Raw genomic sequence first — 18,868 nt, 5'->3', positions numbered from 1 at the left:
TTTCCCTCTAATCATTTCAGAAGATCTAAATCCACAATTACTCTTAGCTAGTTCTTTTTGAGTTATTGTCATCAAATTGACACCAAAGCATCACTTACTGATGCATCATCTAGTGAACTGAGGGAAACGTTACTGAAATAAAGATTCCTCTGATTTCTGAAAGAGCAAAAATCTATACATGAATCACAAAAAGAAGTACCAAATCCCTTAGTTTTAATATAAAGTACGGAAGTCTTTGCCATGGGTGAATTTAAATTTACTGTTATGGATGTTAGATTAAAAATACTCATTTGAATTACAGAAATTTTTTTCCTCTCCATATAGATGTGTAGTAATTCAATATTCCTGTGTTAATATGCAAGATCAAAAAGTTCTAGTAACAGAACCAGGCAATCAAACTACCTTCAGGGAATTAAAATAGTATGGATTCCCCTGGTACGTTAGAGAAAATGAGCTCAACTGTAGCCTCCGTCTCCAAGTGTGAGGAGCTGAAGGTGAGGGCAACTGTGAAATGTTGTGAGATTTATAACCAGTGACCAGAGCAAAGCCACCTGGCTTAGTAAAAAGGAAAAACAAAGATCTGAGTGGCTCATTTGTTTAAAAATAGGGGATGGGTTTAAGTGGGGACACAAATGTGTTCAAAAGTGTATTTTCGGCTCTCCCTGACCCTAAACCCCCAGATATGATGATTTTGGTTGTCATGTTCAAAAAAAGTCTGTTCCATGACTACATTGGGTAGTGAGCCAATATGTTCCCATACAGCCCAGCGACGCCAGGATTCTTCCCTTTCAGCAGAATTTATTTTATTTCATTGCACTTTTTAAACTTCTGTACTAGTTGAAAATTATTAGAAACCACAGAAGCTGTTTTCATGCTTTCTGAAACTGCTGCCCGTGCTGGAGACAACAGTTTTCCTTCCTCTCCCACGCTCTCCTTCTCCCAGGAAAAGCGCTACAAAAAAGATGTGAAAATTACTGACAAAACCTGAATTGTGTCCCTGAAAAAGGCAAACTTCTTCTAAAGCTGAGGTGTGTCTGAACTTTCCAAACATTTTCTGAACACTGAATAAAGCTGCGTTATCTGCCGATGGCTTGGTGTCACAACACCCACTTTACTGCAGTCTGAGATGATACAGCACAGTCAAGAGGGATCCTCTGTCTTATCTGATCAATCTCAGTTTCATGGAGCCAGCTTGCTTTCTTGAGCTGACTTGAGGAGGAGCATTTCAGAAATGGTGAAGAGCAATGAAGATGATGAAGGGACTGGAGCATCTCTCCTATAAGAAAAGGCTGAGAGAGCTGGGACTGTTCAGCCTGGGGAAGAGATGGCTCCAGGGGGACCTTACTAATGTGTATAAATACCTGACAGGGGGAATCAAGAAGACAGAGCCAGGCTCTTTTTAGTGGTATCCAGTGACAGGACAAGAGGCAATGGGCACAAACTGAAATACAGAAAATTTCGCCTAAGCAAAAACAACAAAAAATTACTCTGAGGGTGGTCAAATGCTGGAACAGGTTTCTCAGGCAGGCTGTGAAGTCCGTATCCTTAGAGATGTTCAAAACCTGACTGGGCACAGTCCTGGGCAACCTGCTCTAGTTGACTCTGCTTTGAGCAGGGCAGGGGTTGGGCTACACGATCTCATGAGATCCCTTCCAACCGCAATTGTTCTGTGATTTTGTGAGAAAAACCTTAAAGAGTGGTGTTGAACACAGAAATATAGAAGTGAACTTTTTAGACTGTATGTTGTGACTAAAAGACTACAGCTGGTTCTTTTTCTCTCCCTCAGTTGCCCAGCAAGTCTGATTACCTGAGCTTGTGGCTGTCTTCAGTGCTGATGTTCAGGACTGTATTCCTCATTTCATCATATAGCATATTACTTTTATATCTACATAGATTAATGTATTTAAAGTGTCTAAGAAGAGATTATGAACACTGTAACTCCCTCATAATATTCAAATAGAAGGACTTCAATTAATGCATAGTGTAAGTTGGCATTACCAGCAGACAGACAACATAAGTATTAATAGTGAGGTATCAGAAGCTGGCAAGTTATTTATATTTTCATCTTTGCTATATTGTTTATAATAAATACTTGATATGAAGATGTCTTTATCTGAAACCAAGACAATGGAATATTCTTTATCAGTGGGAGAAGTTTTATGAAAATAACATTTTGACAAAAGTTGTATCAAACAGAGCCAAACTCAACATGTGACATCAGTAGCACACATTACATCAGTAATATGTGCAGCATGATTCTGCTTTCTGATACAAGCATAAGTCAAAATATGACTTTCAAGACGCTCTTCTTACTGAGACAGAATACCAGGCATGTCACAAATAAACATGCAAAATGAGGTGCAACAGAAAACAGTGTGAAAACTGAACTTTTTCTTTTGTCATTTAGTTAATATTTTTTTCTGCCAAATGCGAACTAATACTCAGTATTTAGCTAATTAACAGTCTCCTGTCTATTGAATAGAATTACGGTACCCGATTTCTGCATTTTTTTTTTCTTTTATAAGCATAGACAACTTTGTTTATAGACATTAGAACCTGAAAACTGGAATAAGTGTATATTCCTGTTAAAGAGAGCATGCAGAAAGAACATTTCCCCTTATTTATCAGCCTAATAATAACAATGGGAACTACTCTCTAACTCTTAGATATGAGGTTTTTTTATCTGCTGAAGCTTGACAAGACTTAATGGCATCAGAAACAGTTTATTCATAGAGGCTAGGAGCACAAGCTGGTAGTTCCCATACTTACAGAGCAAAACTTGTACAACAATCAGAGACTGAAGTTGTTTCTAAAAGCAGACAGCAGTTTGACTCCTACTGTCTTTTTTATTATGACATTTGATATTCCTTAGAAGGAATTTCTCTATTTACTGATCAAAAGTCATAAAATGAAGATAGTGTATCAGAATGTGGTTAGATCAGTTAAAATATGAATCCTTGAATTCAGATAGACTTGACAAAGCTGCAACAAGACCTACAATCACTGAAACTCTAGCAGTTGGACTCAACAGTTCCTCTAAAATCATGTCTGCAGTATCAATTTTGAGACAGGCATGTAAAGTTGATAACAACAACAAAAAAATTATAGAAAGAAGACCTGTAAAGTGATCTGTTTCACTAAGAATAGGAGGAGATGGATGGGGCAGATGCAGCCATGCTGTGAATGAGAGGACGAGGGGCAGCAGTGTGGCAGCATGGCTTCTACATGACCACAGGTGTGTACTATGGAAGTAGTAGGTAAAATGACGTTGTCTTCTCTTCCTCTCCCTCTCCCTGTCCTCAAAACACGGCTGGCGTGGTTTAGCCTCAGCCAAGCAACTAAGCACCACACAGCTGCTCGCTCACTCCCTCCCGAGTGGGATGTGGGAGAGAATCGGAAGAGCAAAAGTAAGAAAACTCATGGGTTGAGATAAAGACAGTTTAATAGGGAAAGCAAAAGCCGCGCACACGGGCAAAGCAAAACAAGGAATTCGTTCACTACTTCCCATGGGCAGGCAGGTGTTCAGCCATCTCCAGGAAAGCAGGGCTCCATCACACGTAATGGTTACTTGGGAAGACAAACACCATCACTCCGAACATCCCCCCTTCCTTCTTCTTCCCCAGCTTTATATACTGAGCATGACATCATGTGGTATGGAACAGCCCTTTGGTGAGTTTGGATCAACTGTCCTGGCTGTGTCCCCTCCCAGCTTCTTCTGCACCTGGCAGAGCACGGGAAGCTGAAAACTCCTTGGCTAGTGCAGCAACAACTAAAACATCTCTGTATTATCAACACTGTTTTCAGCACAAATCCAAAACATAGCCCCATACCAGACACTATAAAGAAAATTAACTCTATCTCAGCTGAAACCAGGACAATGCCAAAAACTGTTGCTAGTGTCTTTCCTCTATTTTCTGAAGGAGCAACCCTTGCCTGTCCTGGGACTCTTCCAGGGAAGCTTGACCATTTTGTAGGCTGTCATCTTTTTCTGCTTTTTTTTCCTTTCTTTTTAGTCTTGAGCGTGTTAATATTTTACTTCTTTTTTATGGCTCTTTTTCCTTTGTTCTGGTGACACACAGTTACAGTGTCATCTCAGGTATTTCATTGTTGTCAAGCTCAGGTATGATTTGGCCATCCCGGCCAAACCTTGAAGGACTGCATTGGAAGAAAGAGAAATGCTTGGAAAACGGAGGTGAAAATAATACACTATGATACACAAGTAAATCTATGCAGCAAAATGGCCAGACTGTGATGACTTCCCTCAGTGAACAACCTTGTATCTCTACAAAACTTTAGTATAAGCAAATAAAAGCTCAGGACACCAAAAAATATAAGACATATCTAACATACTCTGCCTTATTAACACCTAAATTTGGCTCAATTTTATTAACTCTCTTTTGTCTTGTCCTGCAATTAAAACAGCAGGCACAGTATGTTGATTGTGGATCTTGTTCTTCTTCAGTAGGAATGAAAATTAAAGCAAAAGAACAACAAAAAAAGGTTTTGTTCTTTTTCCTCCTACATGTATTTTTTCTGCATATATTCCTCTTGTTGTTATTGGTGCACAGATATTTTTCGAAACATAACCTGGCCTGTCTTTGCCCTCAGTATCCAAGTTAAATCAGTTTGGTGTACAAGGTAAGCTTCTGAATCTATGCTTATGTATTTCGTATTAGGCTACCATCCTTTCTGTTAGGCTTTGTCTTTGCTCCCTTTTAAAACACAGATCGCTGCAGGTTCAGGACTACTTTCTCTGTACATCCTGTCAAAACCTGCAGAAAAAGCGACTTTCCATTACACTTGAAATTCAGACTGTACCTTATTGTGTATCTCACAGCCCTATGAGTCTAACTGTAGACAACCAAGTTTTAACAATAACTTGTTTTGCTGAGGAAATGACTGGCTGTATAGTATTTCTCTCTCACCCCCTAATTGGATCACTTGATACTGGAACAGCTACAGCAGAAGTGGAATGATGTCCCTTTAAACAATTCAATTTAATCACAGAAATAAGCTAGTGGGAAAAACTGGCAGATGATGGGCAAAATTGGTCTGTATTAGACAAAGAGTTGCCTACAATTCAGTAGGAATAATTATTCAACTGATCACAATTTATGGATAAATATTTGAGGTTTGACATTTCATAATTGTACGTTGAATCCAAACTGAATAACTTCTTGCTTAAATTGACTTCAGGTCCTCACTGTTGATCACTTGCTGCATTTTCATAATTACACCAATTTGCAATACTTTGGGGAAGGCCCATAGAGACTTCTGTTCCAACTCCAGCAACGATAGCTCAATACCAGATTTAGTCCTTCAATTGTCTTTGTGTTTCTTTTCTGTCTCAGCCAGAAGATGAATTTAGATTCCTTTTGGGCATTTAACTTTCCAAATCAGAACGTTTCCTGTTACACAAATGTTGCAGAGGAATGTTGGCTGAAGGATGCACTCATTATGTTTTCTATCAAATAGAAGTGGAACTTGAACTTGATAGAATAAATAATTATTTGGGTAATTGCATTAACTGAATGAGGAACCTCACATGTGTTTGTTTTTGAAGGATCACAGAGCTGTATTTAAGATTGTATACTGTATTTGTGTGGACACAGTGTAACTGAGAGGAATTCTCTAAAATAACTGGTTTTTAAAGATATGTGTCAAGATATTAAACTAAGAAACCAAGTTGAACACCAACCGCTTCTGCCTTGTTGAATACTTATGGGAGAGCTTAATTTTAAGCACAAAAGTAATCCTATGTATTACTTGTCATATACAGTTCACTGGAACAACTTACAGTTTATCCTATGTATGAGTGTCTGCTAAATCACAACCTCTGTGTGCTGATTATCTTCCTTTGACAAGAATGAAACAATGGAAAAATAAAAGTAAATCCCTAAATGCATATTGACAATAGTAAGTCCAAAATGAGAAAGGAGATCCACTTTAGATCACCATTGTAGAAACCGAACAGCAGCTTTATCAAGATTACAGATGTCTTCAAAATGTAATTGCTTTTGACAGTAGCAATACTTCGATACATATAAATATATTTTGATAATGGCCAGAAATAGATTAATAGATCTGCAGAGCCTGTCTGTTTTTTTGGAGGGGGGCTGGCTTGTTGTTGTTGTTGTTGTTGCTGTTTTCTTCTGTCTTTAAGAATGTGTTCGGATTAAAACTACAAGTATTGTAAAGAATTAAATGTGTGCCCAGCTAGCTAGTCAGTTACAAGGTGGCTAAAACTTAAACATGCTTAAGGTTTGAAGGAAGAGGAAGAGGAAAGTGTGTGGTAGAGAAGAAAAGAATAAATGGTTCTCTGTACACAGGACTGTCAGGACAAAAAGTAGGGTACTGAAATGGCATTAAGACAAACATGAAGAAAAACATTTTGGCCATAAGGATAGCAAGGCCCTGGATAGATGTGGAGTCTTCAGATTTTTTCTTTTTAATTTGGTATCAAGTTTAAAACAAAATATTAATTGTGTGCTCTTAGCATTGATATTAAGCAAAGAACCAACATTGATTAACACACCGTTGAGATCAAAGTAGTACCTATATTTAAAAAGATGTTAGTATATACAAGCTGCAATGGGATCTTCATCCCCATCTGCTATATACCAAGCAACATCTTATCCAAATCTCTCAGACTTGCATTGGCGTAGTTATACACATGTACACTTCCAAAAAACTCAGGGAAATTATCCAAACTACAAGTTAAACGTGTACAACTGAAGCATAGATATCTAGCTCAGAGCCACGCAATACACCATTACACATTAAGGCTGTGGCAGAGCTAGAAACTGAATCAAGATCTTTTAAACCATGGGTGAGTTACTCAACCACAAAGATAACTTTCCTGCTGTAGTATTATCTCCTAAGTATGAGGCTTATCTTTCAGTACATGGTGAAGTTCGTTTCTATTGACCAAAACAATATCATCATTAAATCGAAGCAGCAATGTAAATACTCTGCTGAATGAAAGCTTAAGCTAGGCACCACAGTGGAAAAAGGAGGCTACAGAGAGTAGACATAAGATGTCTGTCTGCTAACCCAATATGAGAGGGAGGAAAAAAATGAAAGAATGCAGCTTTATCAACTTTTTTTCACATTATCCAAATTGTACGTATTTTTAAAGGAAAACCAAAGTTTTAACTTCACTGAACATGTCCAGCTGTTGTGCCTACAACTGTAATGTGTATCAGATTAAGGGGAAAGAGACAGCCTTACTCTTAAGGAATGGGAGGGACATGCAATCTGTGTCTCCTGCACCCAGCATCACGAAGAGGGTGTGAGCTGCCCTATATCTCTGGTAAACCCCGATCCAATTAGATGCATCTGATCATTTATGTGGTGTTTGCAGAAAGACAATTATTTAAGCATGACTGTATGTGCTGATATTTTGTGGAGATTTGTTTATGAAACATCTAAAAAGTAAAACAGTGGGGCATGCTGGAGTAGGGGACTGTGCTTTTCTCAGGATTATGGAAGCCAGTATCTGGGCTAGAAGGTGGATTATGAAAGTGTTGGAAGTGACTGAGCTTATGAAAAATAGTTTACCTATAAACTGGGAACTGAGAAGAAATTATTGTTTAAACTGATTTTTGCTGCTTTTGTTATTGACTCCCCAATAGTTCTCAGCTTAGTGAAACCCTCTGAGATTTTTTGACATGTTCAAATGAATAAAAATAAATATTGCTTTTATTTTTTTCTAAAGTATTTCATCAAAATTATAAAGAAGGAAATGTGGCTAGTCTTGTAGCTATCCTAACATAACAGTGTTAATGAGAGAAACAAAGTATATATTCAGGATGTCTAATTAAAGCAGCTGACTAATGAGTAATCTTGAGCACCCACAGACAAGTGGAGATCTGAAGGAGATGGTATTGGAAACAACTAACAGATTAGGAAAGCAGAGACACTGATTTCAGGGATCTAAGGCCATAGACATCAGCTCAATGTCAGAGAGGGCAGCTTGGAAACACTGCTGGAAGCAGTAACATAACTTTAGTCATAAAAAAGAAAGGGATCTCACAGGATGAACAGGGAGAATTGTAAAGAGAGAGGGAATTTTAAAAAAACTTCTGTTTCTTCCTATCCCTATGACAGGATTTCTAACAGATTTGGAAAATATACTGTTAAACCAGGCAGCATTAAGAAAGCAAATGAAAACAGGCTCAGCTGTGAGGGGCAAAATACTGAAGAAGAAAACAGATCTCTTCATTCAAACTGAGATCAGAGCTCAAAGCTGATCTTTAGGGAAAAGTAGGTAAAGAAGCCTGAGACACTGGGATACCTGGTAGTCTGCAAGCAGGTGTGACTGATAGATTTATAAGGTCTAATACTTATTTGCTATATCAAAGTGAGAGAGGGCTAAACAGAGATAGCCCTGCTATTGGAGGAGACCTTTGCTGGCAATGGTGTTATGTGAGGCAATCCTGTTTGAACCTCCCTTCCCCCCAAAATGCAAAGTAAGAGCTGTGACATGCCAGGAAACAGAGAAAAACTTATAGATGCAACAGTGTATGCATCCATGGCACAGAACCCTGTGCAGATTTGTGTTGGGTAAAGGTAGTCACCCTAATGTAAGGTAGTAGCTTCTGCCTTCAATGCAAAAGTCATTGCCTGATACAACAGGATAGAAGATTCTGGGAAAAGTCTTCTGTAAGTAGATGACCACACATTGACACGAAAAAGCTAACGTAAAACACTAGAATCCAAATGTGAAAGACATTGATTGGTATGTACCTAAGACTATATTATTATGTATCATATACGTAAAATCTGCGTTGGCATGAACAAAAACTGGCTGCATTGTTCACATAGCTATCTTTTAATCTTGCAGCTCAGCTAAAATTACTATCAATAGATTTTTTTTAATGATAGAAAATTGTGTTTTGTTTATAGAATATATAGATATAATTTGATGAGTGATTTAAAAATTACTTTGCAAAAGGTGTTGATCCTTCTGCAAAATCTTGGCTAGCATGAGAACAATTCTACCTGGCTTTAGGACAGACATGAGATCCATATCATACTTCCCATTCATTTCAGGGGAAGAGAATCATTTACATTCGGGTTACAAATCTAAATGTACTGTTGAACTTAAAATATAGAAATCTACAAACAACCTTCTTTTAAAGTATCTTGGGAACTTCTAAGGCAATGATCCAGAGCTGGAAGCTTGTTGCATTAGAATACTTGAGATCTCTTTGCCTTGTAATATAAATCCCAGATATCTGGCCCTGAAGAATTATTTACTCTAGACCGCCTATAGAAAGACTTTTCTTTTGAAAACACTCCATGAACATTTAGTCATTGGCTATCCTGACATCTTTTTATATCCTAAAGCCAGGAATCATTAAATCATGTAAATTAAATGCCATATTTTGCATTGTTATTCCTGTACTGAGCCTAATAATTTGTATTTGAGGTATTATTTTCCCTAAAGCACTGAATCCTTGAAACATCTGCTATTTCTTTCACTAGTGACTAGTCAGTCATAATAATAGTAATAGTAATAGTAATAATAGTAATAATAATAATAATAATAATAATAATAATAATAATAATAATAATACGTTTTATTTTTCTAATTCATGTTTGACTTTCAAAATCAAATTTTTGATTGTGGTTATAACTGTATCTACTGGATTAAGGACTTTGCCAGCCCCTGGAATAACGTTTTGTAAAGTTGTTTAGAACATGGTAACCAAATCATTCGCTGCACCTTGTTTTAAGCTTTTTTCATAAATTGAACCTTTAATTTTCTTGTAGTATGACATTTTCTCTGAATTTTCTAGAGTTATTGTATATCCTTTTGCATGCTCTTTCTGTTTTCTTTCCCAAGAATTTCTCTTAGTATTCCAATATTAATAATAAATACAGAAATAATACTGTAGCCATGTTTCTGGATGCTACTCCCCTTTCAGCCTCCTGGTTGGACAATATTGGAGAGAAATTCTGTGTTTGATAGTGATGATCTTACTTGGCTTGTGGTCAGACTTTGGTTATCATTCTTTGAACATATTAAGAGATCTAAATATTTCAGTTTTTCAGAGAGATGAAAATTGGAGGCTACAGTATAATTCAGTTAGTAAAAAGTGGTTCACTAATATGAGCCGGTAGATGATTCTGCAGCTTATTACCTCAATATCCCCTTAAATTGAGTTTTCAAGGGAAAATAAGCAAAAAAAGTTTTGGACTTTCTGATGTGGTAGCATTTAATACTAATTCATTTTGGCCTGAATGACTATCATCTGAGATATTCAAAGATAAGTGATCTGGAATAGCATTTATTCATTAGTAAATATCTCCATCAGAAGAACTAACCAAATTAAAATATATACATATACACGGTGATAGTAGGATGGCTATTCTCTACCATGCTTCCATTTTATACCTGAAGCAATCATGCATTATTATGCAAGGAAGCATGATCCAGTGTTCTTTACACTGCACACAGTATCATGATCTATATTAAATATCATAAATTCAGAGAGGTAAAAATTAGCCTTAAGGTCTTTTCAAAATAGACTTTTTTCTGTGATCCCCAACCAGACTTTTGATAGAATACGTGTATAGTGTACTAAATACTCAGTTTAACCTTGAATATTTTTTATTATTCAAGAGAAAAAATTCCTACCATGATGTTCTATGTTAGAAACTGGTATGGAGGCTTTGTAGATTTAAAAATAGGCAAACTCATTGTTATTTTTTTTAACTAAATAATATGCACGATTCCAGTGTTTTTGTCTATAAGTAATTCAGACTTATCACTAAAACTATCAGCAGGGGTTTTTTTTCTGGTCTCAGTACATGCTAATTTAATGCAAATCTCATATAGAAGGATAGCACAAAACCTGCTTAATTCTTAGGTAGATGTTACTGCCACCTTTCCAGGAAAAAAATTCTTGGACTCTAATTGTTTAAAAGGATAAATGCAGTTTATGTTTATGAAATGTTAAAATTGCTTCAATCACTCCAATTTCTATTCAATAATTCCCTGATTACTTTTCCTTTTACACAAAGTAAAATGTAAAAAAGAGAGACAGAATTTGTCAGCCCAGGGTGCTTCACTCTCCAGTCCATTCTGTTAGCATATTCACCAGCAATCCTTACATGTTTTCACCCTAGCTAATATGATGCTTTGAATTCTTCCAGTTTATGCCATGCTCATCATCTCTCTTTCCCCCTGCTATGCAAACACAGAAAACACCAACATTTGCCATGCTTGGAGGGCTGGAAACATTAGAAAAGACACATCTTAGGGGAACTGAAGGGGGGAAAAAAGACTCAGAATTACACTAAGTTAAGTCAGACAAGATCAACAGTAACAGAACAGAGTATTTGTAAAAAAAAAAGATAAATGACAAACTGTTACTATAATTAGAAATTAATACACTTTTGAAAGCTGAATTACACAACAGAATTAATTGAGAAATGGGAGAGGTTGTAGACTTAGCAGATTTCTCTTTATTGACACTGTTGTTTTATCATTTCTGAGGGGAGTACACAAACACTCTAATGAGCAACAGAGTCAGAGGTTTTAGAGTATAATTTGACTTGCAGTCTCCTTGAAACTTTCTTTTTTAACTGGACTATGTCCTCAGTACCATTTTTCATAAACACTCTATGAACACTTTTGGCAGTCAGGCTGAAGTGCAAGACCTTCCACTGTAACTCTTCCTCCACTACTGCTTTGTTCCCACAGCTGTGTAATGATGCCTCTGCAGCCTTTCTAGCCAATTATTCCATAAGACTTCTGTATTTCTCTTTCCCCTGCAAACCCTTTGTGTGGGCTGAGATGCCATTATACTGTGTACTATATGAACACGAGAACAAAGATGCAGATACGTCAAATGATTTGTGAAGTAAAGGAAGTAAGAACTGACAGAAAAGAAAAGAAGATATTAAGGTTATAGTGGTGAGATAAGGCAGACTGTGGTGGCCTAAACAGTGCTTAAGTTACATTGTTATTGCTTTTTTTTTTCTCTTTTTTTTAATCTGTTGGATAGGAGAATAGGTGGATTTTGGAAGGGAAATAATAAGTTAACTATGCAGATATTAGTGGGAAGTAATCTCAAGTTTGAGAGGCAGCTGGAAGAATGCAATACTTTGGATCTAGCTGGAAATGACAGCTGGACTCCTGGAAAAACAGGAAGTGGGGGATAACTTCCCCCATTCCTCTGGGAGGAGATAGACCTGGAAACATCTTGTGATGGGGTAGATTTACTTGCCGTGTCCAGGAGAAGGGACATCCCTGTTTAGTTACCCTATCTGATCTCTGATGAATATAAGAAGAGCGACAGAGTAGTAGGGGGCAGGGAAGACTCATTTATGCAGTTCCTTAGGTGAGTGGGGAAATTTGGCATCTTCAGAGCCTGGCCTGACAGAGGGCAGCCTCTGGAAGAGGCTGGAACCCAGGATCTGGCAATGAACCAGCTGAATTGTAGGTGTCTACTTCCAGAGGAGGAGTTGAGATCAAGGGTCTGGGGAACTATTGAAAAGTAGCTCCTAAATAATTGATTTTTAAGCAATTGCTTGTACAGATGTGGGAAAGAAACTCTGAAAAGGGGAGAAAAAGGCTTCTACAAGACCAGAGAAGATGTAGGAATGGTTCTGGGAATTAATAAGAAAAAGTTGAGTAACTGGCTTCACCGGTGTCCCTCTGCTAACGCTGAGAGTAGTGGGTGAGTTGTGTTTCTTCTATTTATCTCCCAAAGAAGGTGATTATCAAAGACCAAAAGACCTCTTGAGATGCAGAGGTGCAAGAATGGCCCAGACTCACTCGCAGTCCCCAGACCACAAAGGCCTGAAGACGGGGGAGGAGACAGCTATATCCATTTTCTCAAGGAGACAAACCAGTGTGGGGAACATTTCCATGTTCACCTCAAGCCTGAAATAAGCTTGGTTTGAAAAAAGCTTCCAATCAGAGCTTGAAACAAGCACGTAGTGTGAAACATCTCCTAGTGTCAAAATTCTCTTTAAAACATTTTCTATTATGTTTGTTCCCTCTGGGACACAAGTATTAAGCCTGAAGGCAGCTTTCTTTGAAAGTAAGAGGGGAAAAAATCAAAATACTCAAGCTATAACATTATCTTTTGGAATATGTTCAGTTTGGACATCTTTGTTGCTCATATCTTTTGATCTTTACCATATTTCTTCAGGCTGCAGGTACATCTAGAAAAAATGAATATGGGCTGAATATTTTTCTGTAGCTTTGCATAGGACATGATTTGCTGAAAAAGGATCATTTTCATTTTGATCACCTTGACCTAGGCTGTCACAGCCCTGATTCCTGTGGAAAAGAGGAGAAAAACTGAGACAGCTCTTAATCTCATACTTTCTCTCCAGTCCAAGCAAGTTCTTGGTGAAGAGGCAGAAAGAAGTATGGGGAGGTACCTTTGCTGGCTGCTTCTTGACAACTACATTATCCATTTGTGTATATGCATCTGAAGCAACTATTAGCACAATGCTATGCAATACCAATTACATCTATCTTGTTTAAACCCTTGTATCATACTGTCTCTCTGTCAACATGTTTTCTCCTGGGATTAACGTTATCTGTCTGTCTGCAATGGAGTTAATTTTCCTCATAGAAGCCCATGTAGTGCTGTGCTTTGTCTTTGTAGCTAGAACGGTGTTGGTAACACATCAGTGTTTTGGCTACTGCCGAGCAGTGATTGCACAGCATCAAGGTTTTCTTTCCAACCCATTTCCATGCAAAGGCCAGTAGGCTGGGGGTGGGCAAGAGGCTGGGAGGGGACACAGCCAGCGCAGCTGACGCAAACTGACCAAAGAGATATTCCATACCATATGATGTTGTGCTCAGCAATATAAAGCTGAGGGAAAGGAAGAGGATGTGGGGTTATTCTTGGTTATGGCATTTGTCTTCCCAGGCAAGTGTACGCTACGTGCACACTACGTGTACTGAGGCCCTGCTTTCCTGGAAATGGCTGGACATCTGCCTGCTGATGGGAAGTAGTGAATAAATTCCTCTTTTTACTTTGCTTCTGTGTGCAGCTTTTGCTTTTCTTATTAAATTGCTTTTATCTCAACACAAGCTTTTCTATCCCCCTGTGCTGTTGAGGAGGGGGAGTCAGAGAGCGCCTGGGTCTGGCAGCCAGCCAAGGTCAACCCTCTACACAGTCTTTAAAACTACACTTCTCAGACCAGTAAAGATCTTTACTTACTGTAAAGATTCACTTCTGCTGAGGCCCTGTGCAACACTTCTCTGAATTCCGATTATTTCTGTCATTTGAATGATACAACATTATAATATTATATTTCTTTGATAGTATATCAAAGATAGTATTAGGTCCTATCAACACACAACTGTTTCCAATTCTGATAATGCATGTGGCTTTTTGTCATACCATGGTTCTGGGAGTATGTCTTCTACCTACTCTTGCAGCTCCAGTTTCTTAAATCAGTCTAGTCTTAAGTCATGTGAACACTGTTAAACTCTGTATTGTATTTTACTCCACCCTGAGATTTTTTTTTGTGATTTCATAATGAATCTTTTGACGATTTCTAAATTAAGAAATATAGTACATATATATCTAAAAATACACAAATAGATGTATTCCTCTGCTAAGTATATATTTGTTTATGCCATTAATACAGCCCACTTCCTCCTTTATGATTGGATTTTTAAGGTCACAAAAGTATATTGATGTTTCTTGCTAATAAATCCTCTTTTCCATCATGCTTCTAGTGCATTATTTCTGCCTTGAATATTGGCAAACAATGAAGGAGGAGTTGATGTCTTAATTCAAGTTTTACAATGGAAAACGGAAACAAGAGTGAAAGAGCTGAATATATTTAATCCAAGTACAGAACTGCCAAGTAAAAGAATGCTTACACTAAAACAAATAATATGATATGTTCTTGAAGTCACTTGTGGGTGGGCTGTTCATTTTTCTCTGCTGTGTTGCAATTATATCCTGCTGAGTGCAGGAAAAGTTAGCCAACTCTCAACGTCCCTAGAACAAAAATCAGCATGTTGCCATTTTTCTTCTCTACCAAGATGTCATTGTCAGCTCAGCGTCCTGCTTGGTTCTTGGACATTTTCTGTTTCATCTGATTCCTTGTATCATCCACAGACAAAATTCAGTTACTTCCTTTCTTATCTTTTGCACAGAATGGGAAAGTGTGGTCTGTGTTCTGAACTTTCATGGTGCCTCTAGGGATATGAGCAAAAATAAATGAGGTATTAATATTTTTCTCTAAATATCCCCTCCAATACACAGATTTTTTGCAACTGTACAAGCTTAAAATAGAAGCAGATAGAATGCTCCATGCTCTATGAATTGTCTTCCAGTGTGGCTGCTGGCTGTGTGGGTGGCTTATGGCTTGGGACAAGAAAATTGTGAAGTGTGGGAAAGTGATTATGACATATGTGTTATAGGAAGTGTTACAGAAGTATTTTGCAGGTGAAAAGAAAAGCCTCAAAAATTGGGGTTTTGTTTGTTTGTTTGCTGGCTGTTTTTTTGGTTGGTTGGTTGGTTTCGGTTTTTTTTGCTTTAGGAATACAGCTAGTTACACTAGTCAGAGCTTGGTTTACAGTCATGTAGGGAAATACAGGTACATCCCAGAATAGGATTTCAAAACACCTTCCACTGACGTTAACTAGTTTGCAAATGTGATTATTATTAAGTGATATTTGAACTAGCAATAAAAATGACAAAGAAACATCAATCTTTCCCTCAATTGTAGTATTGGTAGTAATCAGAAATGACCATGCATGCTAAAATGATGTCTTAAAGTGCATTATATCTCATATCTTTAGGGTGTTGCTACTACCCCAATAAGGAGATGTGAGTTTGACCTTGCAATCACTGAAGAATGCATTACCTGTATGCTAAATGCTTGTTACTGATCTCCAACTGTGTATTTACATCATTAAGTTCTGCAGGTGCTTAAGTGTGTGCAGGATTGGGGTTGATTTCCTTCCTTCTAATTCCTTTAAAAATAGACCTCTCCTCCTTCCAGGTTTGTTCAGCTTGGGAGGAGTATTGCTATAAAGGTCTGAGCTTGCTGTCAAATGTTGTCATTAGGTACACTAACATGTATTTAAAGAAAAATGCATGTAAATATTAATAGCGTAAGAAGCATATGCAGAATCACCGGGTGAGTGCAATGAGAAAATAGTTATTCAAATTCTCAGCGTTTTGTTAAAATGCAAATTAAAAAAAGGAGAACAACAAAGAAATGAATGAAGTTAACTCTGAGAAAACAGTCATAAATATGGCTTGCTTAAGTGCTTCAAAAAGGCACTGGCAGACTGTAGTTTTTCCATGAGTCTCTTGTGACTAATAGCACTACCATAGCTAAAATTCCCCAAGTCATTAATGTTACCAGTTGTATGTTTATGACAGAATGGCACAAATAATATATTTCCTATGACAAGAAGTACCTGTCCTACCCCATGGATTTTGCTTTCATCCAAGGGAGCAGACACTATGCTCAACACCAGTCAGCTGGATGTGACCAAAAGTTTGGGAGGTACTATGCAAGGAAAGGCAGCAGACCACTCACTACCTGTAACATTTGACATTTCGAAAAAAAAGAGGGAAGCGTTGATAGAACGGCAAGCACCTCACTTCACTCTTCTCCCAGTGGTTCTCTGGAATTTTATGCTTAAATCCAGTGTTAATGCTTAACAGTACTAAAAATCCTCAGTACTTCATAAATCAATGCAGAAATTGACAGGCTATTTGTGCTTTTAGTTAAACCAATAGGCAATTCAGACAAATGCCCCAAACGAGGGACATACATAATCCACCTCTGCAGTAAGCTTAAAACTGTAGAGCTGTTTTAATGTAAACTTTTTAATTTACTGTGAAGGTTTCTCTAGGACTCATACTGAAAACAATAAATAGAGATACTAATTTGTTTAGAGCATAGTCCAGTTAAGACTAAACGAGTATCATCACTCAAAATAAGGGCTACTTGAGCAATGATAAATTTCATTTGGTTATTTTTGTAACATGTTAGAGGAAACAGATGCATGAAACTTAAATTTTAAGCAGATGAGTTTGTTAGAATACAGAATACTTGCCAATAAATGTTGATTTCCTCAAAAAGTTCAATACCAAAAAATGCTCTTTGTATTCACACCACTAGAAGAAAGCATTTGGCAAAATCCAAATTTTAGAGTAGTTTAATTTTCTCTCTCTCTAGTGTGCTCTTTGAACTCACATATGCACTTGTACTGTGTGGACTAAGTGGGAGGTCATTACAATAATGTGGAAAACTAAATGAAAACTTGCAAAGAAGGTGCAAACTTGCCGATACCATATTTTGAAGGACTAGTTTTGACTTATTTGTTTTATATCAGAAACTTATTTTATCTCTTTACTGGAAAAGAAAAAAAAAGAAAGTTTGGACATAACCATGGGAATTTAACGTCAGGCGTCACGGAAGAAAAAAGTGAAAATATATTAAAAAAACCTAAACAGTTTGACAAAGGGAGATCAGGAAGACAGCATATGAAAAGAATTAAACAGAAAATAAAGTTTTATATTTCAGAAAGCTTTTTCATTATTTTTTAGTACTGCTTTCTATTATCTCTGCCTTAAGAACGGCTAAACACTGCCTACTGCATGTATCCTCATCCTTTTCAGTTCCACTGATTCAGCAAAACTGCATAATTTTGACGAAGAAAACTTCAGCAGTGTCTGTTCTACTGTCAGCCCTGGCATCTATTCTAAATAACCCAATTATGGATTTTACTACAGAATTTTCATTTGATAGGTCTATTTTGGCCATTGTTTTGCAACTCTAAAAAAAGTCAGCTTCAAAATTAGGACAATGATTGTTTGATTACTTGTTTACCATGCTGAAGCAGAAAACTCAGTAAGTAAAACACAAAGTGAGAGATATAATTTTTTTTTTTTAATTGGGGAGTCAAGGTAAGAGATAGTAGACAACAGGAAAACTCTAGGTGGCCAACTATCGTTATTCAATACTGACCCTTAAGACCTTCACTGGCTGAATTTACAAAATTCAAGAGGTTTGTAAATGCTTTCAGTAAATTGACATGAGAAGACTGACCCACTTGCCAATGAGTAGACAACTTACTTTAGAGTGTGGGGGATCCAGTTTCTTTTCCTGAAGAAATTCAAGATCTCAAATCTTGTTTCCCAGGAAAGTACCCCAAACACTAGTATTCTGTACTTTGCTGTTCTTAGTATCTCTGACACACTTTTATGTTTTAGGAACATCCATTGATGCAGAGTCTGGAATCCAGCAGAGTGGGCACCATTGTTATGGTTTCCATTATAAACCTGCTTGAAAGTGTGACATGGTTAATAAAAAATGTAAGTGGAAAAGTGGCATATAACATGTCAACTCAGAAGTAACCTTAAAAAAAACCCAACAACAACATTGTTTTAACCTGTAAGAGTACTAAAGAAAATGGTCTTGATACTTTTTACAGGACTGTAAGTGGAGAAAGTTCTTTAAAAAGTGGCAAGTAATTTGTCTATTATATTGGACTAAATGAAATCCAGTTGATAGTCGAAAAACACTAAAATTCATGGTGAAGCCTTTTATGTTTCAGTTGTGAATCACCTGCTAGCACTGAACATGGGACCCTTTCAAATAAGTGTCTGCAACAGTGTTCGAGAAGCTTTCCTCTCCTGGTTGAGCGGATACCCACTTCTATAGCTGGATCAAAAAGATGTTACTATTTTAGGTTTTTCCCCCTGGTAGCAGTTGCTAACTCCTTATTTGGATGCAGCAGCCAAATTTCAACCTTTTCTTTGCAGCCCAGTTGGTGTGCAGCTGGGCAAAGCCATACCTTCAAAGTTAGTCCTGCTGGGGAAAGGTGGGTTGCATCAAGTCATCTCCAAAGGTCCCT

The sequence above is a fragment of the Mycteria americana genome, chromosome 2 (genome assembly GCF_035582795.1).
Source record: "Mycteria americana isolate JAX WOST 10 ecotype Jacksonville Zoo and Gardens chromosome 2, USCA_MyAme_1.0, whole genome shotgun sequence".
Taxonomy (NCBI): domain Eukaryota; kingdom Metazoa; phylum Chordata; class Aves; order Ciconiiformes; family Ciconiidae; genus Mycteria; species Mycteria americana.
Note: the sequence above shows the minus strand (reverse complement) of the source record.